This window comes from Amblyomma maculatum, chromosome 4, assembly GCF_055883805.1.
Source record: "Amblyomma maculatum isolate TAMU_Amacu chromosome 4, ASM5588380v1, whole genome shotgun sequence".
NCBI lineage: Eukaryota > Metazoa > Arthropoda > Arachnida > Ixodida > Ixodidae > Amblyomma > Amblyomma maculatum.
The window spans coordinates 38601799-38629084 of NC_139347.1; the positions used below are offsets into that span (position 1 = coordinate 38601799).

The 27286-nt window shown below is 45.8% G+C and overlaps 1 non-coding gene across 1 annotated transcript; it reads right to left on the reverse strand.

Moving 5' to 3' along the window:
• Nucleotides 1-10919: 10919 nt before the first annotated feature.
• TRNAT-CGU (transfer RNA threonine (anticodon CGU)) lies at nt 10920-10991 on the reverse strand. The gene has a single exon. It is a non-coding gene; the product is annotated as a tRNA-Thr (tRNA).
• Between the last annotated feature and the right edge of the window lie 16295 nt (nt 10992-27286).

Genomic DNA, 27286 nt, shown 5'->3' on the forward strand with positions numbered 1-27286 from the left:
GCATAGTCCTAAACTGACAACTCCACCTTGTCCTTTTTAGAAACGAAGAAAATAACTACAACCACTCAACACGTTGATCTGAAAGTGCAGCTGGCATTATCATTCGTAGTCTTCTATAGCGAAACGCTGCAAGACAAAAAAATATGTACATCTAGCGCGTGCAAAGACGAGTTCGTCGCATTTAATAAAGAGACAAAACAAGTTAGATAGTACTGAGAGTTCAACGTTCCAACGCTGGAAATGGGTACTGTGGGACACCATATGGGGGAAAGGGGGGGGGGGGGGGTTAACGTCCCAAAACGACTCAGGCTATGAGAGATGCCGTAGTGGAGGACTCCGGAAATTTCGACCACCTGGGGTTCTTTAACGGGCACTGACATCGCATAGCACACGGGCGCTTTGCTTTTCGCCTCCATCGAAAAGCGGCCGCCGAGGCTGGTCCCGCATCCTTGGGAACAGTAGTCGAGCACCGTAACCACTGCGCCACCCTGGCGAGGGGGGGGGGGGGGGGGGGGAGGGGGGGGGATTTTTGGGGTTCTCGATAATGCAGTGAGAACGCACAACACACAGCCGCTCATGCGTTTCACTTACATCGAGAGGCGGTCGCCGTGGTAGCCAGGATTAGATACCTCTACTTTGCGTTCATCGTCTGAACGCCCAATTCGCATAGTTTTAGTAGCATCAACAGAGCCCTTTCAAGGGCCCTTATAGCTTTTTTTTTTTTTCTTGCATTATCTTTCTTACGTGATGAAAAAAAAAAAATCTTCTTTCGGATGCTGCCCGTTGCTTTTACTAATGCTGAACCTAAAAAATTAGATACCAACAAAAACTATTTACTACAAATAGAAAACAGGCACGAACAGCCGGTATTCTATCCGTCGTCTCCGCAACGCGAAAATTTTTGCGCTAGCTTCCCTAGCGCCGACGATACCGGCGATTAGGAATCTGCACACGCAGTAAGCCGGCCGAAAAAGGCCATATCACAAGCGCACACTGAAAAACTGCGTCTTATTCAGAATAAATTGTATATTATAGTACAGCTCGCTTGTGTTACGGTCTTCGTCAGTGTCCCGTGTGCGCAGTTTCCCAGTGGCAGTGCGTTGAACCCGGCAGTGAGAATTGAGGCCTTGCTCGAAACAAGTTCGTGTGCACTATAGATGCCGTTGAACTTTACAGTTTGCTTTCATTAAATGACGGTCCCATTCATACCTTTAACGAATGAATCAATCAAAGAAGGAAAGAAGAAATCAACGAGCGGCCGACTAATAAATAAATAAATAAATTCATTTTGTCAAGCCGGCGGGCATAAAACATAAAGAGTTCGATTTATCCTCTTTGTCTTGTTTTTCAACGCTTCAGGGAACCAATACTGTTCGATACATTCAGCGTCTGTCTTTCAACGCAAGGAGTATCTGTGCGGTAATGCAGCGCATCCAGGGAATTTCATGCGAGTCTGCTCTTTCAACGTCGACTGCGTGCGCTCAAGCTACATTGCATTTGAGGTTCGCATTGAACTCTCCCTAGCGTCCCAGTGTATGTTTATTAAATTTTTCATCTGTTTGTCGCTGAACTTTAGCAACACAAGTACGAGCGAACTTGCAATAAATCATCTAAGAGAAAGTGCAAAGCTTTCAGGCGACAATTATTGATTCTTTCGAAGCACACTTTAGAAAAAAACGTTTTTTCTGCTGTAACGTTTACTTTTCTCGCAAAATATTTTCACATGTGTCGAAATTATTTACCTAATGTTGAACTTCGCTATACAGACACGACTAAAAAGAATAAATGCAATGAGCTCTTTGATCCTGCTTTCCTGGCGCCATTAACATGTGTTTTCATTTTGTTGTGTACATCAGGTGAAATTTTTCGTTGAATAGCAGCAGCGGAGCACGAGAGTGCATAATATACACTAGCACGGTCAGTACTCTTGCTCCGTTTTCTTTGCTGTCAAGCTTGTCGTAAGGGCTGTTAGCTGTATTGTGTCGTTTACAGTGTATTTTAGGGGAGATTAAGTTAGTTTAATATATAAACGATTAAAATACAAAGCTATTTGGAAAAACAAACACTCTGACGCGGGGGACATAAATGCTACAGTACTCCTCTAGTTATTCAACTAATTAACCAAGCCCATTTAATAACATTTAATTGTCACAGTTTGGTAGTTAGTCCCTATAGGAAATTCGAAGCCGTGAGGACGACGATGTCATATCAACTTTCGAAAGAAAAAAAAGGAACCAATGTTCTGAAATCCTGCAGGGAGAAAAAAAATCCGACGCTTCTTTTTTTTTTTTTTTTTTGTTTTAGTAAACTGAAACAGCGCAAGATGCGCGCAGGAACTTCGGTACAGAAGCGATGTCCGGTAATGACGTCATGCAGTGGATGCATATGATTGCAAGAACATTACTATGCTACAACAGAGACAGTGACTAACCACGTAAAAATTAGGACATGAGAAGACTCACAACCATTTTTATTTTCGACAAACCAAAGGAACGTATACAGAAAAAAACATCAAGGAACCACAAATACAAATAAGACGTACGCTAGCTGCAAGCAAGTCAAGGACACTGACATTAGGTTTAACATGTTGTCCAGATGTGGAAATTCGTAGTCTGCAAGTGAGACAGAAGGCTCGCTGCCGCAATTATATCACCTCTTTCTTGATAAAATAAGCCACCTTTATACGTATTCCTTTATACGTCTTACGTGAACCTTATAACGAAAACGTATGTGTGTGAAAACAGCAGGGGCAGTCTTACTTTTACGCTTATTTTCTTTTCCTTCTTTGAGGGAGGTAAAGATACCTTACCCTCTTCTAAACTTACTAACACGCTCTGATCTATACACGAAACGATGAAAGCAGCAGTCGATTACAATAGGCGATTGCGTATACGTGGCGACGCGTATTTGCCAGGCACCGATCTGTGCCTTTATTCCGGACGTTACTTATTCTCAGAGTGTCGCTACGGAACAGCAATTGCCAGAATATCCACAAGATCAATCCAACCAGTGAATAGTAACAACCTTAACCTCTCAACACATCTCCCAAAAGATCAGAAATTCGTTACTACTTCGAAACATGGCAAAATTACTTAGCAAGGCTGCCCCTTGCTAACATATTCCCAGCTCTTGTGCATTTGAACTCTGCCGAGATTCTCTGCAAGCATCGAAAGTGCCTTGCTTCACTTCATCCTTCGCCCACCGCTAGGATGGATGGATGGAATTGGAATATAGCAGCGTCCCCTTTGAAACGGGGTGGTAGCAGTAGCTATCATGCTCATTTTTCTCCCTCTATCTTAATTATTGTTTTAGATAGGTTAACTATTCCATCATATATTAAATTTTTGTTTCTACATTACTAACATTATCTCATTTCTCTGCTTGTAAGCCACCAATCTTCCAGTCGTTTTTTGCTGGCTTCCACCGCCGGTTTATTCACCCGGCCACTGGTATCTCTAAACCCCAGAGCTTCAGGAACAGTGACTGCGCCTGCATCGACTTCCGGATGGATACCATTACATTCGAGTATAATATGATCAATTGTTTCACTGGAGTTGCCACATACATCACATGCGCCATGTTCATTGTTAAATTTCTTTTTGTAGCTGCGTGTTCAAAGGCACCCTGATCTAGCTTCAAAAAGTATGGCACTGCCTCTGAAGTTATCAAAGAAAGCTTCCTTCCTGATCTTCCTTTTCCACTTTCGGTATAATTCCACACTCTGTTTCTTTTCCATCGAATTTATCCAATTTTTACCTTCTGTGTTTTTCACCTCTTGCTTCAACGCTCTTTATTTCTCCGTCCTTGTGACTAGCATACTTACTGGTTAGTTTCTTAGTTCTTTTCCTCCATTGTGAGTCAACGCTTTTAAGGTATAGGTATTTAAATACTTTAGCTGCCCATCTGTTACAGTTCAATTTCCTCAGGCGTTCGTTCATATAATATTTTACTCTGAGCTTCCCGTACTTCGAAACATGCATCGTGTGCGCCACCTATGGCTATACCCAGCAGTGCAGTCCATCAGCGAGGATCAGCGTATAATGCAACCGGATGCGCTAACGGGTGCTTATGGTCAGTTCTTCGAAGCACTGCGTGAATAGGCGTCCATCTCACTTCGTGAGCAGTTCACGCGGAAAGTTTTCATGGACTCATGGCCCGAAGAGATACGCCTCTCATGAGGAGCTTAAGGAGAGCGCATCCAGCCTTATTGTACAGCATTCACTCTAAGGAAGCGGGGTTTCCAGTTACTAAACCTAAACCGGTGCCTATTAGTTTCGCTGTATGCAAATAACCCCGCCACATATCTGCAGATATGCCTGTGCGCGATTTTCCAGAGCCCACGAATGCACGCAGCCTCTCTCAGCCCACTTCAGCGCAGATTCGGGCATAGACACACAGGGAATGTATTTTCTTTGAAGTGATAGCAACATCCTTCCCGTAAATAAATTCAACAGAAGGTCGTCAAAGTTCTGCGGAGTCAGGGGACAAAGAAGGGAATGCGCAGAAATCCATAAAAGTCCGCATAGGCGGCTTCCGAACACAATTACACCGACGCTAGAAGATAGAGGGGTAAGGGATTTCGAGAAGGATATGGACTTAGTAACAGTCAAACTCAGTGGGTGCCTCCACTGCCTTATCCCTTTAGGTACTGCGTCTACGAATGTGAAGCGTGAAATTTCGTAAATGTTTGCGAAGAGATTAGAGCTGTACACGCGAATTCAGTGACGCAGTATGCGGGTAGAATTCTTTGTTCGTGGCAGTTCTTTATAGTTTAGAAAGCTTAAAGCAGTTGCAAAGTGACTCAAATTACGGAGAGTTAATTAACGTGCGCAAGTAGATTAAACACTCAGGAAAGGGAATTGGAGTGAGCCCCAGGTCAGACAGATGAGCTACATGATGATGTCCGAGCTAAAATGAAGGAAATTAAATTTAAACCGGAGGAACACGAGAGAGGGGGAGATCAATCGGAATAATGAGATTAGGAAATCTCCAGAGATATGGCGGCCGCTGCTGGCAAGGAGCAAGGCTTATTTAAGTTAATTAAGAAAGTCATTTGTACTGTAGTGGACGTATAGTATGGCCATTGCTGATGGTTATTATAATCAACTGCGAAGTTGTAATTGATCGAGAATTCTATACAGTTTAGTCATTTCATATAAACTATCTCAGAAGTCAAAGCTGCGAGGCTAGCCTGAATCTTTAGCAATGTATAAAACTGTACTGAGGATCTAAGCTAGTCGTTGTCAAGCGAGACGGAGGGGGGATTTAAAACAATACGTCATTAAAAAGTCGTTAACTTACTACAACGCGCAAGAAGGCACACATTCAGACTTAATGCATTGCGTGAAAAAGATGACAAGTTGTTGATCTGTACCGACGAATAATAATGACATAACGAAAGTAGATGCTGGTTTCGGCAGATCATTTTTCAAATATGAGTTTTTTGCTTTCGAGCAGATAATAGCGTTTGCAGTAGTGCTGTAGAAGGGATATTTGTATTCCGCTTTTTTGTTCTGTAATATAGCTGATTGTAGTATGTGTGATACTTTCTAGGTTGCACACGGAGTATCCACAGACAAAGTAATATGAACCACATCAACAAAAAACCCGCCTCATAACCGATATAGCTATACCTTTAGAAAGTTATGGCCGCATTTTGTTTAACTTATTACTACACGTTGTATTTACCTGCTCATTTAGTGCGTTCATAATGCCATCAGCACAGAAACCTGATCGTTATTTGAAACCTCTCTCACAATAAGCTGACTGACTTTCAAGGCAGTATGAAAAAGTGGATAGGGATAAGAGTGTACGCGAAAACTATGTGCTCCATGTGCAAAAAGATTGAGCCCTATACAGGCAGTTATGTGGTCTACACCCTGGTTTTGGCGGGTAATCAGTCATGCGTTATATGCTGTGTAAATAGCAACAAGAAAAATTTGCCTTTATTTCGCTGCAAAAGTTACGGAAATGGACTGATACGAAGTCTTTAACCTTCCGTCGTCCCCCGGGGTTGCTCAGCTGGCACGACTCCTTTTCCATGAATCGACCCGTTGTTCAACTCCCTTTTCCGTGCTTTCCGATGCGCATCGTATAACGTAGATGCAGTCTGCTGCCGTGGTTCCACTCCACGTTCGAGCTTCTCTTTTTGTGCGCTAGTCGCTCTTGTTCTATAGGTGTCAGAACATTGCGCCTTCTGCCTTGGTGTTGACCGCGATGGGCGGCTTATAATGCGGTTGAGCCGAGCCTTTCCACACTAACACACCACCCGCGCGCGCACACACTTGCGGTGCCCTGTGCTAAGCATTTTGCTCTTCGCCTCCTTTACTTGCCGCGACTTCTGAAATCGGAAGCCAGAAGTATACCAAGTGAGCCCTCAGCCGGTGCAGACTCAGCATTTCATCGTTTGCTGTAGGCGCCTGCCGTTGCTGTGTAGTTGTTCATCGCTGGCTAGGGTTCTCTCTTTGCTGCCGTCTTGTACGTTTGGACGTTTTATGCTGCTTATTGGTCCCTGCTCAGCTATCGTCTCTGTGTTCCCGATTGTCAAAAAGCGGGAAAAGAGTGAGCAGAGGGCCGGGTAGACTTTCTCTTTTTCGCCTGGAGAGCTGAAAAAAAAAAAAAAAGGCATCTTTATTTCATTTCTTCACCTTCTTCTCTAGCAATGCTCGTCCGCACGCGAACTGTGTCAGCGACAGTTTTGACACTCTCAGCACTATCAGCCTAGAACGGGAAAAGCAATGTTGGGTGTTCAAGCTTTTTGGAACACAGCGGGCGTCACGTGCCACCCTAATTTCGAAAATAGAAACCACGTTTTAGACATGTATTTTTAGCTTTGATGACTGGCGCTAACCCACTTGGGTCTATTGGGCGCATAGTAGCGATTATTTTTTCCTTCCGATGTACAGCCTTTGTCAAAATTTTAGAGCCCAAATGGTTTGCTTTTAAGCCGTATATTATGACTACTTTCGTAGAAGTCCTAGAGAGGATAGGGCGAAAAATGTTCTTGCCTTCAGCATGTTTGGAAACCTGGGAATACATTACGAGCCACATAGTATGGCTCAGAGGTAAACCCTCTGGACTCTGAAGTTTTGACAAAGGGTGTACATTGAAGAGGAATAAGTGCAGAGAGAACTGCAGTTTTTAGCCGTACAAAGTTCGATATGATTCTGCGTTTACTAGCTTGGACTGCAAATCAGTCACATGAGCAAACAGGACCTGTTATGATAAGCCAGGAAATGTTGCTCAACTTTTCACAATTCACAAGTATAGCTCTATTGGCCATGAGGCGAAATTTGCGTTGATGAGAAGCGTATGCTACGTACTACGCCGGTAACAGACGCTGATGCTACGCGTACGTAATACGCGTACAACCAACCATTGCACTACGATATCATATGCCTGTGAACAAGAGGCTCAGATATGAAAGGCTCTCCACGGTCTGAAAAATAAGCAGTGCCATGGTACTGTTTCCTTCTGTGATGTAGTTATTCACCGCTAACGCTTTTCAACATCATCCACTTCCATGACATCGTCTTCTGTTTACTACGAGCGCTATACAGTAAGTTAAAACGAGTGCCTCCTTACGCGCCGTCGTGTTTAAGCGCCAGACGAAGAGCACCTGTGGCTACAATAATTATTTGCATCGCTTCTGCGTTGTGCGTTAATTTGATAAATCATTTCCTGGTGTAGGCGCAGGTGCCCCAGTTTATTAAATTATTCAGCTGTTTCCTGATCCTCCTTCTCCATTAGAAACTTCATGTTTTCTTTATAGTGTCCCCCACGTCGACTTTCTAAACCCTAACTGTCTTGACTTTTTCCCCCATCTGTCTTCAGCAACCTTTCCAGTTTCGTTAACTGACACCGTGGGCGCGCAGTTTGCTTAATTGAGTTCTCTCCTCTTTCATCCAAACTCGCCCTCTAACCCTTCTCCTCCGTGCGTTTCTCTCTCCTGGGCTCTCTCCTTCCCCGTGAGACAGTGCGTTGGGGACCTTGTGTGCGCTTACGCTTGCTGCGGCAACAATGAACCAGGAATGACAAGAAATGTAAAATGTTGAGAGCTAAGAATGTGAAAAAAAAAAAAAAAAAGCGCGCGCTACACTCATTTCTCATTTCAGCTGAAAACAAAAATAAAATTATTAAAGAGAGAGAAGAAAGAGAGGCAGGACGGCACGAAGAAAACACGAGTCAAGGCGTGGCGGCGGCGGCGGCGGCGACGAGTTGCCGCGGAAAAAGCTGAGAAGGAGGAGGAAAAAGAGGGGGGCGTCTCCACAATGGCTTCTTATTGTGAGCGTCGGCTTCCGCTCGTTGAGCATTCAGAGCCCGCTTCGCTCGGCTCATCCATCACCGGGCAGAAAAACCACCCCCCTCACGAGCTGCGGACGCGAGCGCAACTCCTGTCCCGGGCCGCGGCGGCAAAGTCCTTTCGCCGAGGAGCGCGCCCTTCACGGAGCCGAAGAAGCAGGCACTTACTTTGCGAAGCGACATAGCTGTGCAGCGCTGCTCGCTTCTGCTCTAGTCACACTCCATCGTCGCTGCTTCACCCGTTCTCCTGCATCCGCTAGCCTGGCCCGATACGTATGCTCCGCATCGCTCTCCCTCTCAAGATCGCTTTTTCCCTCTCTGCCTGGTTTGTATGCACGGTATCAACCTTAGGCATCAGTGAATGCAGCCTTGCCTCGGATTTGCTGGCGGTACTCACTCGATGGCGGAGATTGCGGTGATCGAACGGTGCATTCGATGAATGCTGGCGCGCTAACCGGCGTTGGATGCAACACGAAGGGCGCTAGTTGCGGCCGCGATCAGTTCAATGAGGTCTGCCTGTGGCGCGCATGCCTCCTACACTTCGCGTCTCGCACCTCCATCTTTCTCTACCTAGCTGTCAATGTTTTCAAGGGGTTAATGCCCCTTGACCCCTTCAAGAGGTATGTCCTGCAGTGCATAGTATACCTGGATTAGTCTCTGTGCAAACGTATGTGTTCTGGTGAGGAACGATGCTCCAGCCGCCCCTTATTCACTGCAGTGGATTTTTCTAACATCGCTTTATTTTCTCGCATTTAGTGCCCAAAGAGCTCAACGCCTATCCTGTGTCCTCCTTGACAGGATGACGTCTGGCGTTTTGCTTCTTTATTCCATTATTTCATTAGCACTAAGAGGCACACCGCCACGAAAAAGAAAAAAGCGTCGTGTTTCTGAAGTCTGCCACTTTATATGGTTCTTGCACGGAGGAGCCACTTTTCATCTGCAAGAAGCAAAATGAACAAAGTGAAATCACTAATTCCCTCTTGGCGAGGTGGTGGAGACAGGCGAATACAAGGAAGGTTCGGATATAATAAATGTTCGTCAATCGTATTGATTAATTCAAGAAGGTGGCGCACAGGTAGATACATACACATCATTATTACAACTTTAATTGCCTACGAAGTCTCACTCAGAACTTTGTACGCAGAATACCACAACTTATACATGCTATTGCTTAAAATATCATCATCATCAGCCTGACTATACCCACTGCAGGGCGAAGGCCTCTCCCATATTTCTCCACTTAACCCGGTTCTGTGCTAACTGCATCCACTTGACCCCTGCGAACTTCTTAGCCTCATCCGCCCACCTAACTTTCTAGCCGCCCCCTGCTACACTTTCCTTCCCTTGGAATCCAGTTTGTTACCCTAAGCGACCATCGGTTATCCTCTCTTCACACTACATGTCCTGCCCATGTCCATTTCTTCTTCTTAATTTCCACTAGAATGTCGGTAACTTGAGTTATTTCTCTGACCCCCTCTGCACGCTTCTTATCTGTTAATGTTACCCCTCCCATTTTTCGTTCCATAGCCCTCTGGGTTGTCCTCAACTTAAGTAGAACCCTCTTGGTTAGCCTTCACGTTTCAGCCCCGTAGGTGAGTACAGGTAAGATGCAACTGTTGTATACTTTCCTCTTGAGCGATACCGGTAAGCTGCTAGTCATAATCTGCGAGTGCTTGCCAAATTTGTTTATTTAACCTTTGTAATATTTGTATTATGTCATCCAGGATGCCCCGTAAATATTTTTGCTTCTGCGGTTTAAGACGGTGGCTCACGGATCCAGTTTGTTAACTAGCCCTTGTGTGGTAGCGTTTGTTCCAGTTAAATTGTCCAGTGATAGTTAATTAGTCCCTACAGCCGTTGCACGCCCCTTTGCTGTGCTCTGTGGCTTGCAACACTGACTTTATACCGTCATATTTGCTTTGGCTTAGTTTTATTTATGGGGTTTAACGTCTCAACGCGACTCGAGCTATGAGAGACGCCGTAGGGGAAGGTTCCAGAAATTTCGACCACCTGGGGTTCGTTAGCGTGCGCAGACATCGCACAGCACACGGGCGCCTTGCTTTTCGCCTCCGTCGAAAAGCGGCCGCCGCGGCCGGGGTATAGCTCCTTAATTCGGGTTGGGTTGTGGGGTTTAACGTCCCAAAGCAACACAGGCTATGAGAGACGCCGTAGTGGAGGGCTCCGGAAATTTCGACCACTTGGGGTTCTTCAACTTGCACTGACATCGCACAGCACACGGGCGCCTTGCTTTTCGCCTCCATCGAAAAGCGGCCGCCGAGGCCGGGATTCGATCCCGTGTCCTTGGGAACAGTAGTCGAGCGCTGTAACCACTGCGCCACCCCGGCGGGGTACTCCTTAATTCCTAACATATTTAAACTTACGGAGAGTGGGACTACTGTGATTGGTAAACGTCGCCTTGACGCTTAGACTGATACACTTCAATTTCGGCAAAGCGAGGTGGCACGAATGGCCTGAATTGTTACACCTACATATGTCGTCGCTATGTGTGTTGTTCTCGTGCACTTGCACAATGTCTGAATTCGTTCACCAATCAGGCCAATTAGGAATGCACAATTCTTCGCCGAATTGAGCAACGAAAAAATGGTAAAAAAAATGCCTGCCGCCAGTGAGGATCGAACTCACGACCCCTGGTTTACGAGACCAGTGCTCTACCACTGAGCTATAGCGGCGGAGATGCTGTCACTTATTTCTATATTTGTATTTCATAGACGCATTTAAGAAGTAGGGACAAACGGTGTACACATACGTTTTTGCGAAGTAATCCACTAGTGGCTGTACTGTAGCAACTTAACAAATAACACGATAAACACATCTAATAAAGCTGAATAGAGGCACCGAAATCGCTCCACCTGCTTATACATCGGTTAGAGGGAACTGAGAGCGAGAATGATCGATGGTGCGGTTCGTCTGATGAAGCGAAAGGTCGTTTTATAGCGTGACCTCTGCAACTCCCAAGGTGATCCATTCGCGCTTTTAAACCTTGAGCCACCGGAGCTGAAACGCTATCAGTGACGTCACAGTCACATGACCCTCTGCGGCGCTCGCTCTCGGAGGCTCCTTGCTGTGATACCGCGTGATTAAATTGCTTCACCGAAGCTTGGTTGCTCAGTCCCGCCATGGATGAGGTGCACACCGGTCCGAGTGTGACACCGTCTCGGCGCAGGCGTTAGGATGAGCCTGGTTATGCAGCCGAAATAACTGAAATAGTGAATAATCACGTCGTATTCACAGATATAGAGTGTACATATTGTGAGCACTGTGTGGCGCTTCATCTTCCACACGACTGAACGTGCTGCTTCATCTTCATCCTGCTCCCTCTTGTAGATACCCATCGTCATCGCGGAGTGTGTTTGGCTGCAGTGTGCGACCAAGGCTTCAGGTCTGCAATAAAGCCTGATCCCCCAAGTCCGACCTTCGCGGTACCTTACACGTGGTGGAGGTGCGCCTTGATTTCCCCGCTGCTTCGTCACCTGCATCCACCTGGAGCTTCGTTCTGGCCGCCGTTTGACCCCGACCACCATCGTCATGACTCAAGAGGGCCACTCCGCTAATTCGGCTTCTACCAACTCGACTCCAGCTCCCCTTGCCACTTGGACTGTCAGCAGCCGTCAGCGCGACCCGCAGATGTTCGCCGGTCTCCGAGGCGACGACGCTGATGACTGGCTCGACAGCTACGACCGGGTCAGTGCTTTCAACCGGTGGGACGATTCGCTTAAACTAATTAATGTGTCCTTTTATTTGACGGATGTGGCCAAAACGTGGTTCCTAAATCATGAATCGACGATTCCGGACTGGGCTACCTTTAAACAAAAGTTACGGCAGATTTTCTGCGCTCCTACTGTTCGGACGGAGTCCGCCAAGAAGAAGCTAGAAGCCCGACTTCAGCGGCCCAATGAGACCTACACCTCTTATATAGAAGATGTACTTTCACTTTGTCGGCGCATCAATGACACAATGCCAGAGGCCGAGCGGGTTCGGCACGTCCTTAAAGGTATTGGGCCACTCGCCTACAACGCCCTGGCCGTGCAGAACCCTACCACAATCGATGCCATCATATCCACTTGTCAACGCCTTGACGAACTACAGTCAATACGCCTGCAGCCTGATCCCACTTCATTTGGTTTCACTGCCAACGCTGACCTCCGTGCACTTATTCGCGAATTAATTCGTGAAGAGCTCTCGGCTCAAGGTAATTTGTGCCGCCCTGCATCTGAGCCACATCCTTCAAGTGCCGGCCTGCGTAGCATTGTCAAAGAAGAGCTGGCCTCAATGACCTATTCGCCCCCAACATCGGTCGCTCCCACCATCTGTCAGGTACCAACGTACGCCCAGGTCACGACCTTACCGCCTGCAGTTGGAGCGTCTACGCCACCGGCGCCTACCACTGCTCATGTCGCTGCATTGGCACCACCTGCCGCGGCGCCGACATACTACCCCAACTGGCGCCCAACCCGCCCTGTTTGTTATTACTGCGGGTACCGAGGCCATATTTCCCGCTTCTGTCGTCGCAGGCTCCAGAATGAACGCCGCGGCTACGACACATTTGAAGCAGACTACCCTCCTCGCTTTTCCGGCTCTAACCCCCGTTCATTCCCTGATTATCCGCAACGTTCATCACCCCCGCCAGAAAGCCCCGCTCCGCCTGCTGGTTACAGGCCTTCAAGACGCCGTTCTCCTTCGCCTTTTCGCCGCTCAACCTCGCCTCTCCGTCAAGCTTCTCTGACGACCCCCCGCCTATCGGAAAACTGACCACTGCAGTTTTAGGAGGGAAAACTGCACTCTTCGGCCATCCCAAAAATCCTCCGGAACGTCCCTGGACCATTATTTTAGTGTGGGTTGAAGGTTTATCTGTTGAGGCTTTGGTTGACACGGGCGCCGCTGTTTCTGTGATACACACTGACTTGTGCTCCCGCTTAAGAAAAGTGAAAACGCCTTATGATGGACCCGAACTCCGTGGAGCTAATGGGGCAATAATTCGGCCTTTTGCTAAGTGTACTGTGCGAGTTTTTGTTGATGGTGTCCGCCACCACGTACAATTTGCCGTGATGTCACCGTGCGCTCACCCCATTATTTTAGGCTGGGATTTTCTGTCTGCCGCATCAGCCAGCATTTCGTGTCGCGACAGGGTCATCTACATGAACGAGAGCGATCCGTCTTCTGAACCTCCCGTGCCCCGTCATCGCCTGCTTGCCGCTACTAACTCAGTGTTTCCCCCTGGATGCGAACAACTTGTCGCGCTTACTTCTACTGACATTGATAACGGAGATGTGCTAATCGTGCCTTCTGATCGCCATCTGACCCGTGGAATCGCGCTACCACCAAGTCTTGTCCGGTTTGAGCATGGCACAGCGCTTGTCGCTGCTTCGAACACTTCTCCAGAGCCCATTGTACTGACTAAAGGGACATGTTTTCCTTGTGCCCTGGACATTCATCCGGTGTCCCTCACCACCCTTACCGCCCCCTCTTCCTCACCAGCAGCTTCTTCCGATGCCTCTCTCTGTGTTCTCTTTGGCACCATCAATCCTGACCTTCCTGCGACTCACCGCCAAGCTTTGCAGGAATTACTTCGAAAACACCAAGCCTCCTTTGATGCCACTTCTCCGACCTTCGGCCGAACGTCTTCTGCACAGCACCGCATTATTACAGAAGGTACTTCTATTGTTAGGCGCCGCCCTTACCGTGTTTCCTTATCAGAACGCAAAATCATAGAAGATAATGTGAATGATATGCTCCGACGAGACATTATTCGGCCCTCAGCTAGCCCCTGGTCATCTCCGGTTGTCTTGGTCAAAAAAAAGGATGGGTCCGTGCGTTTTTGCGTTGATTACCGCGCACTTAACAAAGTCACTCGCAAAGATGTTTACCCTATGCCACGAATTGACGACTCCCTCGACTGTCTTCAGGGCGCCGAATATTTCTCCACTTTGGATTTGCGTTCCGGTTACTGGCAGATACCGATGCACGAAGCCGACAAAGAAAAAACCGCATTCGCTACTCCCGATGGGCTTTACGAATTCAATGTCATGCCTTTTGGACTTTGTAATGCCCCCGCTACGTTTGAGCGCATGATTGACACTGTTCTTAGAGGACTTAAGTGGAAAACATGCTTGTGCTACCTGGACGACATAGTTATCTTCTCTGCGACTTTTTCTGATCATTTATGCCGCCTTGATCAAGTATTAACGTGCCTGGCATCCGCCGGTCTCCAGCTGAACACAAAAAAGTGTCATTTCGCCAAGAAAGAAATCAAGATCCTGGGCCACCTCGTCAGCCGCGATGGCATTCGACCCGACCCTGACAAGCTTGCTGCAGTTTTGAACTTTGCACGCCCTCAGCGGACTAAGGAACTACGCAGTTTCCTTGGCCTGTCTTCGTACTTTCGCCGTTTCATTCGCAATTTCGCTACCATTGCTGCACCGCTCCACCGCCTCCTTACCGACAGTACTACTTTCAATTGGTCCGAAGAATGCGAAAAAGCTTTCCAAACCCTAAAGAATGCCCTCACTTCGGACCCTGTTCTCGCTCACTTCGACGACACTGCTGCTACCATTCTCCACACCGATGCCAGCGGCCTCGGTATCGGCGCCGTACTTCTGCAACGTGACACCGCTTCTCGGGAAAAAGTAATTGCGTTTGCCAGTCGAACTCTAACACCAGCGGAACGCAACTACACTATCACAGAGCAAGAGTGCCTCGCCGTCGTTTGGGCAGTTCAGAAATTTCGCCCCTACCTCTACGGCCGCCATTTCACGATCGTTACCGATCACCACGCTCTGTGCTGGTTATCAACCCTCAAAAATTTGACTGGACGCCTGGGCCGTTGGATTCTGCGTTTGCAGGAATACCACTTTGATGTCATATTCAAATCAGGTCGCAAACATCGAGATGCCGATGCTCTTTCCCGCTGCCCGCTCCCAGAATCTCCACCTAGTGCTTCTTCGCGCCTTCCTGCGTGCACCCTCGGCGTCGCAATGTCGTCCAGAGCTCCAAACATCCCCTGTGCTACTCCTGCCGCTGCTCCAGATCGCTACGCAATTATTTCACACCAGCAAGCCGATCCCTACTGTCTTTCCCTAATCAACCTTCTCACCGGTGCTTCTCACCCTCCTACCGCTAGGATGCGCAGACAACTCCAAAATTTCAAACTTGACAACGGCGTGCTGTCCCGTTATATTTATTGCTCTGAAGGCACCCGTTGGGTCCCCGTTATTCCGAGAGCGCTTCGCACCCGTATCCTGGCGGCTTTCCACGATGATGCTACAGCCGGTCACTTAGGCTTTCATAAAACTTACCACCGCGTGAAAAGCCGTTTCTTCTGGCCAGGCCTCGCCTCAAGTGTGGCAAAATACGTCGCCTCTTGTCTGCCATGTCAGAGCCGCAAACGGCCCACTTCTCCTCCTGCTGGCCTACTACAGCCGCTACCTTGCCCAGCTACTCCTTTTGCCGTTGTTGGCATAGACTTATACGGGCCACTTCCATTGTCCGCACGAGGTAATCGCTGGATCGTCACCGCCGTCGACCACCTAACACGCTACGCTGAGACCGCTGCTCTGCCTAATGGCTCAGCACATGAGGTCGCGACCTTCTTTTTGGAATCGCTCGTACTACGCCATGGGGCCCCTCAAGTGCTTCTCAGCGATCGTGGTCGGACATTTCTGTCGACGATTGTAGCCGAAGTTACTGAGGCCTCAACCACACATCACAAATTGACCTCCAGCTATCACCCCCAGACCAATGGGTTGACTGAGCGGTTCCACCGCACGCTTTCTGACATGTTGTCTATGTACGTCGACCAGGACCACCGAAACTGGGACGTAATACTTCCTTTTGTTACGTTCGCCTACAATACGGCTGTACAGCGGACCGCAGGTTACACCCCGTTTTTCCTCGTTTACGGCCGTTCTCCTGCTACCTTTCTTGACGCCTCTTTCCTTTCTACACATGCCAGTTCCTCACCCTCTCTTCCTGACCAGTTCCTTTCCCGAGTGGCCAAATCTCGCCGGCTTGCTCGCGTCAACACGGAAGCCAGCCAGGAAGACCGCAAGTGCCGCTATGATGCAACCCATCGCCAAGTTTCGTTCCGTCCCGGCGACGAGGTGTTACTTTGGACCCCATTACGCACTCCTGGCCTTTCTGACAAGTTACAGCACCGTTACATTGGTCCTTACACAGTTCTTGCAAAAACCTCCCCGGTCAACTATCGCGTCTCCCCTGTTCACCCTCCTCCGGACAGTCGTTACCGTGGCACTGAAGTTGTCCACGTTTCACGTATGAAACCTTTTATTCGGCGCAATCCTGCGGACTAACTGCGGCCAGGCTGGCCGCTTTAACTGCGCGGGCGAAATAGTGTGAGCACTGTGTGGCGCTTCATCTTCCACACGACTGAACGTGCTGCTTCATCTTCATCCTGCTCCCTCTTGTAGATACCCATCGTCATCGCGGAGTGTGTTTGGCTGCAGTGTGCGACCAAGGCTTCAGGTCTGCAATAAAGCCTGATCCCCCAAGTCCGACTTTCGCGGTACCTTACAATATATTATGGTGAGGCTACCCAAAAGTAATAGAAAATAATATGCCTCTGCCCGTGCTATATACAGTGTACAGCCGGAGCTCCGATCTTTCCTTTACAAGGAATACCAATGCTAAATATGAAAGAGCAAGGCAGCATTACTAGGCGATTTTAATCAGCCGGCAATTGATTGGAATTACTGTGTGCTACGAGACGCGTAAGTTATCTGTTCTAGGGTGTTTATGGACTTGCAATTTGCTTATAGTTTAAAGCTTGTTAATGAATATACATGGGCGTGTGCAACCTAGCCTTCAGAACTGGTCTTATTTTTATCTCCAGTCATTCGACAATGTTTGTGAATGAACGACTTGATGAAGCGCTATCTGTTCATAAAACAGTTATTTTGTCTTTGAACGTTTCACCGTATACTCTTCGCACTAGGATTCAAATATCCAGAGCCTAAACTTTCAAGATGCAGTGAATGTTAGAACCTTGGATTATCTTGAAAAGTCGCTGACTTGATTCGTACCTATATATGTCAAACGGTGGCACATGTGATATGTGGGGTCTCTCTGCCAAGATGGCATGCCATTTATCACAAAAGTAGAACGCATGCATATTTTTTTATTTTTATTTATTTCGGATACCTCAAGGGCCCTTGGGTGAGGGCTTTACATGAGGGGTGGGCAAACAACCTGGTGTTAATAAAACAATGTCTCTATGGCTTTCTTGAAATGGTTCGGGCTTGTATGAAGGATGACACTTGTGGTAAGATTGTTCCTGTCACGACCTGTTTGAACAAAGAAGGAGTGAAGATGGGTGACGGTGCAAGCAGGTGGAGGGTAAACGGCCTTATGGTGGCTTGTGCGGGCAGAAGAACGATGAGCAGGCTGAATAGGACAGTTATAAGAAAAATGGTGAAACATTTTATAGTACGAAGTCTTGCAACCATACGGCATTCATAACATGGCAATTAAACGTATGTAGTATTCTAGAAGTGTCGGTCGGTCGGTCGGTCGGTCGGTCGGTCGGTCGGTCGGTTGGTTGCACAACTTTTATTTCCATCGGAAATGGGCGTCCTCTTTCCCGCCTCCGGCACGCGTGCCGGGGAAGACGGGGAGTCGTGCGCCCGCGGATTAAAGGCTGGCAGGCAGCCCTTGGCTTGTTGCGGCCACTTCCGCCAGATGGACGTTGCGGTGTTTGATCGCAGGGTTCGCGCTTCGCAGCAGGGTATCCCAGGCTTCTCTACGTGTTATATTTTTCCTATCCCTGGAGACTGTGGCCACTCCCAAATTATGTTGTCGAGGGTCCCTTTCGCCCCACAGCGTTTGGCTGAGATAACATGTCAGTGTATTCTGTACGCTTTGTCGTTCATGGCAGGAACACGAGTACGTGCGCGTTGTCGTCGTGTGTTAATTCCGTCCAGTTAGGCAAACACCCCGCAGTGCGCCTCTTGCCTCCAAGCACTCCGGGCTCCCCGAGCCACCTCCGCATCGCACTCCGAAGACCGCCCAGGGCTCCGGAAGGACCATCGCCCTCGAGAGCTCCCCTTCTGCGTGGCCTTTGTGAGTGGACTGCCGCCGCGCTCGCTGGATAATAAGCCCGTTTCCTATTTCACTCTGAACTTTCTCGGCACTCCTCTCCTGTAATTTGAAATGTCTCTGTGCAAGTTGCATGTAACTCGATCGATAGTGAGAATTTGATGCATTTGTAATTGCTAGTTTTCATGTATGTTACCTCCACTGTGTTGTCTTAAATGCATGTAAATGCCTGCGTCCTATTCTCCTGTGTATACTCCTGAGATTATGTGTAGTGTTTTTTTCCATAATTGACTTCGTGTCTCTGTTCTCATTCGCGGCGCTGAACATAAATCGGCTAACGCTGGGTGTCAAAGTTCCAACCACTTGCCTCGATTCGGGAAAGTGTCTCGCACTCCTTTCGGAGCCTTGACAGTATTGTATCACGAATTCATGCATAAGCTTAAAGAATACAAAGGAAGAGCTCTTTGGGTTTTCAGATTTCTCTGGTAATGCTGCTCTAAATAGAAACATTTACTTGCAGCTTCCAAAGCCTCGCTACCTATTGTAAAATGTTGTTCCTTTCGAATGTTATTAAATATTACTTGTCTTCAGCCTAGTTGGTAAGCCTACCATTCTGTTTTGCCTTTATAGGACATTAATGATCGCTTGCGATTCGTCACCTGAATTCAGTCAGTTCAGTTCAGTCGTTCAGTCGTGTCCGACTCTTCGTGACTCTATGGACCATATCACGCCAAGCTTTCCGGTCTCTCACTATCTTCCTAACATCACATAACTTCATCTGCAGCGCCTCGAGGATGTCATCTAACCATCGCGTTCGCTGCCTACCCCTTCTCCGGTGACCCTCAACCTTTCCTAACATCAAATCTTTCTCCAGCGACTCCTCTCTTCTCATCAGGTGACCAAAGTAGCTGAGCTTTAACTTTAGAATTTGACCCTCCAATGAGCAGTCAGGGTTTATGGTCGACAGTATCGACTGATTTGATCTTCTGGCAGTCCAAGGAACTCTCAAGAGTCTTCGCCAGCACCACAATTCAAACGCGTCAATTCTTCGGCGGTCAGCCTTCTTCACAGTCCAACTCTCGCATCCATACATCACAATTGGAAAGACCATAGCACGAGTTATACGGATCTTGGTTGGCAGACTAATGTCTTTGCTCTTTACTAGGCGGTCAAGGCTAGCCATGGATCTCTTTCCCAGAAGCAGGCGCCTCCTAATTTCATGGCTGCAGTATTCTCCCGGGGTAATCTTGGAGCCCAAGAAGAGAAAATCTGTCACAGCTTCCACTTCTTGTCCCTTGATGCTCCAGGACTTGATAGGGCAAGACACCATGATCTTTGTCTTTTTAATGTTCAGTTTAAGCCCAAACTTCTCACACTCTTCTTGTACGGGCATCAGAAGTCCCTTGAGTTCCACTTCACTTTCTGCCATTAAAGTGGTATCATCCGCATATCTAAGGTTGTTGATACGTTTTCCAGCAATCTTCAATCCAGCTGAAGACTCGTCCAGACCGGCCTTCCTCATGATGCACTCTGCATATATGTTAAATAGGCAGGGCGACAGTATGCAGCCTTGTCTCTCTCCTTTCTCAATCGGAAACCAATCAGTAAGACCATGCCCAGTTCTGACTGTGGCCTCTTGCCCTTCATACAGGTTCCTGAGAAGACAGATGAGGTGAATTGAAACTCCCATCTCTTGGAGAGCTTGCCACAATCTGCTATGATCTGCGCAGTCAAACGCTTTCGCATAATCAATAAAGCAGAAGTAGATGGGTTTCTGGAACTCTCTTGCTTTTTCCATGATCCAGCGAAGGTTGGCAACTTGGTCTCTAGTTCCTCTGCCCTTGCGAAACCCAGCTTGCACGTCCGGAAGCTCCCGATGCACATACTGCTGCAGCCTACCTTGGAGGATTTTCAACATTACCTTGCTAGCACGCGAAATAAGCGCGATCGCGCGGTAGTTGGAACAATCTTTGGCACTGCCTTTCTTTGGAATGGGGATGTAAACTGACCTCCTCCAATCCTGTGGCCACTGCAGGGTTGTCCAAATCTTCTGACATAATGTATGCAGAATGTTAACAGCGTCGTCATGGTTGAGGTTTTGAAGCAACTCAGCTGGAATGCCACCAATTCCGCTAGCTTTGTCCTTAGCAAGGCTGGCTAAGGCCCATTCAACTTCACTCTTCAGGATGCCCGGCTCGAGATCAGTAATTACAACCGTCTTATGTTGGGTTTGCACATCCGGGTCCTTCTTGTACAGTTCTTCTGTGCATTCCTGCCACCTCTCCTTTATCTCTGAGGCTTCAGTGATAAAGTCACCTGAATTACTTGCTAGCAAATATTACTAGCTAGCAAATACCACCAAAAGTCATTTTTAAGTTTTCTTTAACGGAAATGTGATTTGAAATGCCGAATGTAAAAAATGCATACTTCATAGCTTGTTGAGTCTGCTTTCCCACATTGCATAATTGTGTAATGGTATTGTTACGTAAGGGAATGTCGCCAAAACTTTTCTAACTTAATAATAATAATAATAATAATAATAATAATAATAATAATAATAATAATAATAATAATAATAATAATAATAATAATAATAATAATAATAATAATAATAATAATAATAATAATGATAATAATAATAATAATAATAATAATAATCAATCAACCTTTATTTAATGTGCGCAGGAACAACCATGTGGTCATTGTGCTGCAGCACAAATAAAAAAAAGAAACAAAAATGAAAAAGCACAAACATGTTTACACACACAGAGGGAACACAAAAAAATAAAATAAAAAATACATGAAATGAAACTGAGACGAAAAGTATCAAGGAAAGTAAGCAAACAATGAGTAGCATCACTTATATACACAGTGAGAGAATTTTTGAGCACACCAGGAAAGAAAAAAAAAAAAAAGAACGGTAGATAGAAGAGAAAAAAACAACAACAAATAACTGACATTGATTATAGTAATATAGAAATATACATAAAATAAACAACCATTCCAGGCGTAACAAGTGCATGGTACTTAAAACACAGGCTAGAAATACAGAATAATACAATAAAGAAGTAAAATTGAACAAGGGACAGTAAGATTCGAATATAAAGTTTAAAGTTGAAACATAAGTAAGAAACGGATAAAAAGTAGTTCAAGATACAGACAGCATTGAACAGGAGAAAAAGCAAAAAGTGAAGTAAATACAATATTAAGGCTAGAAAGTGGGAAGTTATATGTTATAAAGTACTATTTAGAATACAACGCTACGAACATCCAATGTAAATGAACAGAGCGAGTTTTGGAAGATGTCAAGGTGAGGACAAAAAGAGTTAAATAACCACTGCATCCTGTCCAGAGGGGAGTGGGAATGAAGAGGAGAAACCTGAAATGGTCTGAATTCCCTCATGCTCTTTCGCGGAACGCGCAGTGGGATGTACTTTAAGAGCTGAGGGCACATAATGTGGCCATGAGGGAGTTTGTACAGAAATATGATATCAAGTCTGATACGACGGCAGTGAAGAGAAGGAAGATTTAGTTGGGCGCTCCTGGTGGAGCGAGAGGGGGAAGTTGCGCAAGGAAAGCAATAATGAAATATCCGTAATTTTTTTTTTTTTTTTTTTTTGGACTCTGTCAACCTTGTCCAAGTTCGATTTGCAAGTGCCATTCCAAACAACCGACGCATACTCCAAGACCGGCAAGCATATGGACAGGTACAGTTTTAGGAACGGAAGTGGAGTATGGAACTCTCTCGAACCGCGCCGTAAGGGAAGGGATGAAGGTGGGAGTGAAAGTGGATAGAGAGAAAGGGGGGTAGTAGTGGAGGGCTACGGAGTAATTTCGACCACCTGGGGATCTTTAACGTGCGCTGACATCGCACAGCACACGGACGCCACTTCGTTTCGCCTCCATCGAAACGCAGCCGCCGAGGCCGGGATTCGATCCCCAGGTGTCCACAGAGCAAGTGTGACAGATACTGCGCCTTTCCCTTCCTATGAACCAACCAACCAACCAACCAACCAACTCTCTCGAAAGTCTGCAAACGAATCCGAGTGTGCGCATAGCCCGCTGAGCAATGCGTTTAGTGTGAGACGAGAAGCTGAGGGTGCGGTCAAAAAGTACACCAAGGTCATTAATTCATCAACCCTGTCCAACAGCATAGAATTCACAGAATAATGGTAGAGAAAGCTATGTGTTTTACGAGTAAAGGACACAACCCTAGTTTTGAAGAATTGAGGGTGAGTCGATTATTCGCACACCAATCAGAAAAGGCAGATATGTCCGATTGCAACAACAAGCAATCTTGAAAAGAATGTATTACTTTGTATATTTTTATATCATCAGCATAAAGAAGAAACGAGGAGTTCTTTATCGCCGAGGAAACATCATTAATAAAAACGGAGAAGAGAAGCGGGCCTAGTACTGAACCTTGAGGAACTCCACTCGTTGCAGGGTAAACGAAAGAAGTCTGTCCATTGACACTGACAAAGCAGAAGCGATCAAGGAGATAGTTGCGTAGGAGGGCTACGAGTGAGACTTAACGCCAGAGAGTAGAAGTGTTTCAAGAAGTAGTGAGTGAGTAACAACGTCGAAAGCTTTGCTCATATCACAGTACAGTGTCAACCTGACCCCTCGGAAGGACTGCTGCAGAGGCATACGTCATACACGTGACTAGGTTGGTAGAAGTAGAGCGACCCGACATGAAGCCATGTTGATTCGGTACTATGATATGTTTGAGATGGAAGGAAAGTACGCTGTGCAAAGCTAATTCGAAAAGCTTAGAGGTTGCACATAGAAGAGAAATCGGACGACAATTGGAAACATCAGATTTGTTTCCAGACTTGAAGACAGGAAACACGCGTGCCATTTTCCACACGCGAGGAAAGGCAGCATTTTTTAAACAGTTATTAAATATGGCACTCAGTACTGGTACAAAGATATAACTGAAGGCTTTTATTATGGCAGCTGGAATGCCATCAGGTCCAGGAGACAAAGATGGTCTCAGGCGCTTAAGACTCTCAGTTATCAACTCCTCGTCAAAGAGAATGGAATTAGATAGTGCACCAGATGGGAGGCAAACAGAATCACAATGTGGATGTTTGTAAACCCTGAGAGTCAACTAAGCTGATACTTAAATCTGATTTAATGGAACGCTTGCGAACGTAACGCCAGAACTGACTAGGACGATTTGAGGCACTCCTCTCTAAAGACTGAAGATAGGAGTCGTAGTCCCGCTTGTATAAGCGTTTGCAAAGAGAACGCACACGGCGAAACTCATCTGCCCAATTGAGAAACCCAGGGCGTTTCGCTTTACGATGGGCCCGTTCCTTGAGTTTTAACGCCGTTATTAGTTCTCTTGAAAACCAGGAAGGGAACTTCCTACGCGTAGGAGTATGCAAAGGTATGTACCGACGCATACCATCAAGAACTATTTCTGTAAAGCGACTGACTTGTCCATCTGAATCATTAATGTCATTTAAAAGGGACCAGTCGACGGAAGAGAAGAAATTGAAAAGACCGACATAATCACCACGTGCATACGTGAAACGGGGCGAATTCCTCACCCGATCTGAATTAGTAGAAGGTGAGGCAGATACAGCAGTAGTAACTAGAAGCGGAGGATGAAATTTGTCACAGCGAGTCAGCGGTATGTCTGAACTCGAATACTCGAACACTTTCAAAATTCGATAGACAGATGTCAAGAATATTAGCACAGCAGTTTTCAATGAAATTGTGTTGCTGCAAAGAGTTAAAGGCTATAAAATCAAGTAGAGCGTTACACTTACTTAATATGTAATGATTGTTGTGAGAAGAAATAAATGAGTTCCAGTTGATACCAGAAGTATTAAAATCGCCTAAAATAAGAAGTTTGTGTTTGCTATGATGGGTTATAACATGTACGATTGAGAGCAGAACATCATCATAGGCTGAAGGAGGAAGATTCGGAGGAATGTAGAAAGCTGCAAGTAAAAGTTTTTCATGTCGATTTAAAGTGAGCTCGAGCCACACACATTCTTCAACAGTTTCCAGATCGGAACGTCGAACACACTTCACAAAACTGTCAATAGCAATGAGCACTCCACCTCCTCTTGATTTGGGACCTGTTTCAGGGCGGTCGCTACGAAAAACAGAGTAATTATTTGGAAAGAAATTATTGGAAGGAATATCACTTGACAGCCAGGTTTCGGTAACCACAACAGCGGTATAACAAGAGGACAAGACGCTAGAAAAAAAATTCAGATCCCTTAGTCCGAAGACCTCGGGCGTTTTGATAATAGATATCCAAATTAGGGGCCACTGCAATAATAATAATAATAATAATAATAATAATAATAATAATAATAATAATAATAATAATAATAATAATAATAATAATAATAATAATAATAATAATAATAATAATAATAATAATAATAATAATAATAATAAAGAGCACTGCATTGGAGTAATGCGAAAGCACGGATGCTGCTGTTGGTTGCTTTGGTTGCTTCTAGTAGCTTAATTCACTTCTTGTTTGCCCATTTTAGTCTTTGGTACTTTCAAATTGCGCGCCAAACCCTTCCTATGCCCTTTTTCGGCTCTACTTTCGGTTGCGTGACGTCACACCCTCTACCTCACATTAATTCACTTCTTGTTTGCCCTTAGTCTTTGGTACTTTCAAATTGCGCGCCAATCTCTTCCTGTGCCCTTTTCGGTTCTATTTCCGGTTGCGTGACGTCACATCTTGGCGTCATATTCACTACCGCTCCCGTTTCTCTCTTTCCGCTTTCACTGCTTTCACTCCCACCTTCCTCCCTTCCCTTACGGCGCGGTTCAAATGTCCACACAACAAGTGTGGCAGATACTGCGCCTTGCCTTTCCTGTGACACAGTTATTCAAATGAATTTACCTAATTAAGTTATTGGCCTAATTATTTTTCTGCAGCTACAATACGTCAGCCTCTATTGATTGACACCACTCATTAACCTCTACCACTTCTCAATTACCCGCAACTGCTGCGGACACGATTTTGCGGACGCGGTCTGCAGATACGGTCTGCGGATACGGTCTGCGGACAGAAATCTGTGTACATAGCGAAGTAACGCTTTCGCGTTAATAATAATACTAACAATAATAGAGTCACAAGAAAGGAAAGAGCAGTATCTGTCACATTTGTGCTGTGGGCACCTGAACCGCGCTGTAGAGGAAGGGAGGAAGGGGGGAGAGAAAGTGGAAAGAGTGAATGAGGAGCCGTAGTGGAGGGCTACGGAATAATTTCGACCACCTGGGGATCTTTAACGTGCACTGGCATCGCACAGTACACGGACGCCTGTTCGTTTCGCCTCCATCGAAACGCAACCGCCGGCGGTCGGGGTCGAGCCCCGGAACTCCGGCAAATTCACAATGTCGGAAAGCCAACTGAACGAGCTGTTAAATGCTTATTTTTGTAGTTCGATAATTTGAATTTTGGGATAAATTAAGAAAATTCAAGAACGGACTTACCGTTGCTGCTGACGGGTTTCAATTTATAAATCATTTTGCCCCTTAAAGTCAAAAATAGAAAAGGTAAATAATTGTAGTTAATTAATCGTGTATCATCAACAGTATCACGTACATGGTGCCCGCCTTGTTGTAAAGTCCACCTGCACGAACGTATATTTCGTAATTTTAAAATAAATGTCTGTACACAGTAAAAAGTATTATCATGCGTTTACATCTTAGCCAAGCTAATCAGTTGCTTAAATTAAAAAAAAAAAAACGAAAAATAAATCAGACATTTTAGGTATTACCTTCGGTGTTGAAAAGTTCGGTTAGTTGAAGTTTATCACTGCTGCCCAAAATGGTAGAAAGAGCCCCAGAACAGTTGAATTAATCTATGTGGATCTGCAACGTTTTCCTTTTTTTTTTTTGTTTTTGTTTGAAGCGTTAAAAGCGTTGCAGATGTCCCAAAGCTATAAGTTAGTGATCCACACACATTTTTGAAGCCTACTTTAAACATTAAAAAGTAAATCTTGACTCCTGAGTTCTATTATAGCTGGTCGCTGTTTTGGCGTGTTGAGCGTGAATTGTTAACAGGACAATAAAGTATGTTCAAGTATGTTTTTGCATGGTACATCTCTGCTTCTTTCTGATGCTAATTTTCATTTCTATATGGAACACGACATGAAAGTCTCCAACATATTAAATATATTCTTGCTAGGTTCTAACGTGTTGTACGAATGTTTAATTGCTAACGTGCGTTAGTATTCAGTTTTATCTGAAACATTGTGTTAACGCTTAAAACGCCACAAATATGGTTGCATGTTAACTTTTAGAGCTTCTTTTACATTATTACATAAAAAATTACTCAATTTCAACGTTCGAAATAACAACAAATAAAGTTATAGTAACGTTTCGTGCTACTTGGGTAGTGGTGACCTGACAAGTTCAAATCAATGTATCGCTGCCGATTTTAGCTTGTGGCGAGTTATTTACTTTAGTTCTCTAATGGCATTTATCTTCTTATTTTAGACCGAGTGTTAATTGGTAAGCAAGAAGCCAACTACAAGCGCTAATAGGCTTTCATGCTTGAAATAATCCTCAGTGATCTCAACTTTTGTTGTGGTAGGGCTGTGAACGTAGCTAGGCGTGAACGTGAACGTAGTTCCTTCGAGTACTTAGTGAGCGCTGAGAACAGTGCATTCTTTCGCCGGAACGCGCTTAATTAGTGACAATGTCTAATTTGTTCTCTACGAATCTGTAGCTTTCAGCGAGCATAGTAAAGAGTACAGCAGGGTTGGAGGACGCCTATACTGGGGCAAAATGGGGAGCAGAAGGCAACACGTGGTGCAGACGTCAGCGAAGATTTTTTCTTTTTCTTCATGTTTATGCAGCCGTGCAGAGAAGACTGAGGCATATTTGACATAAAAAACAAAAAAGAAAACATAAACGAGAAAAAAAAAAT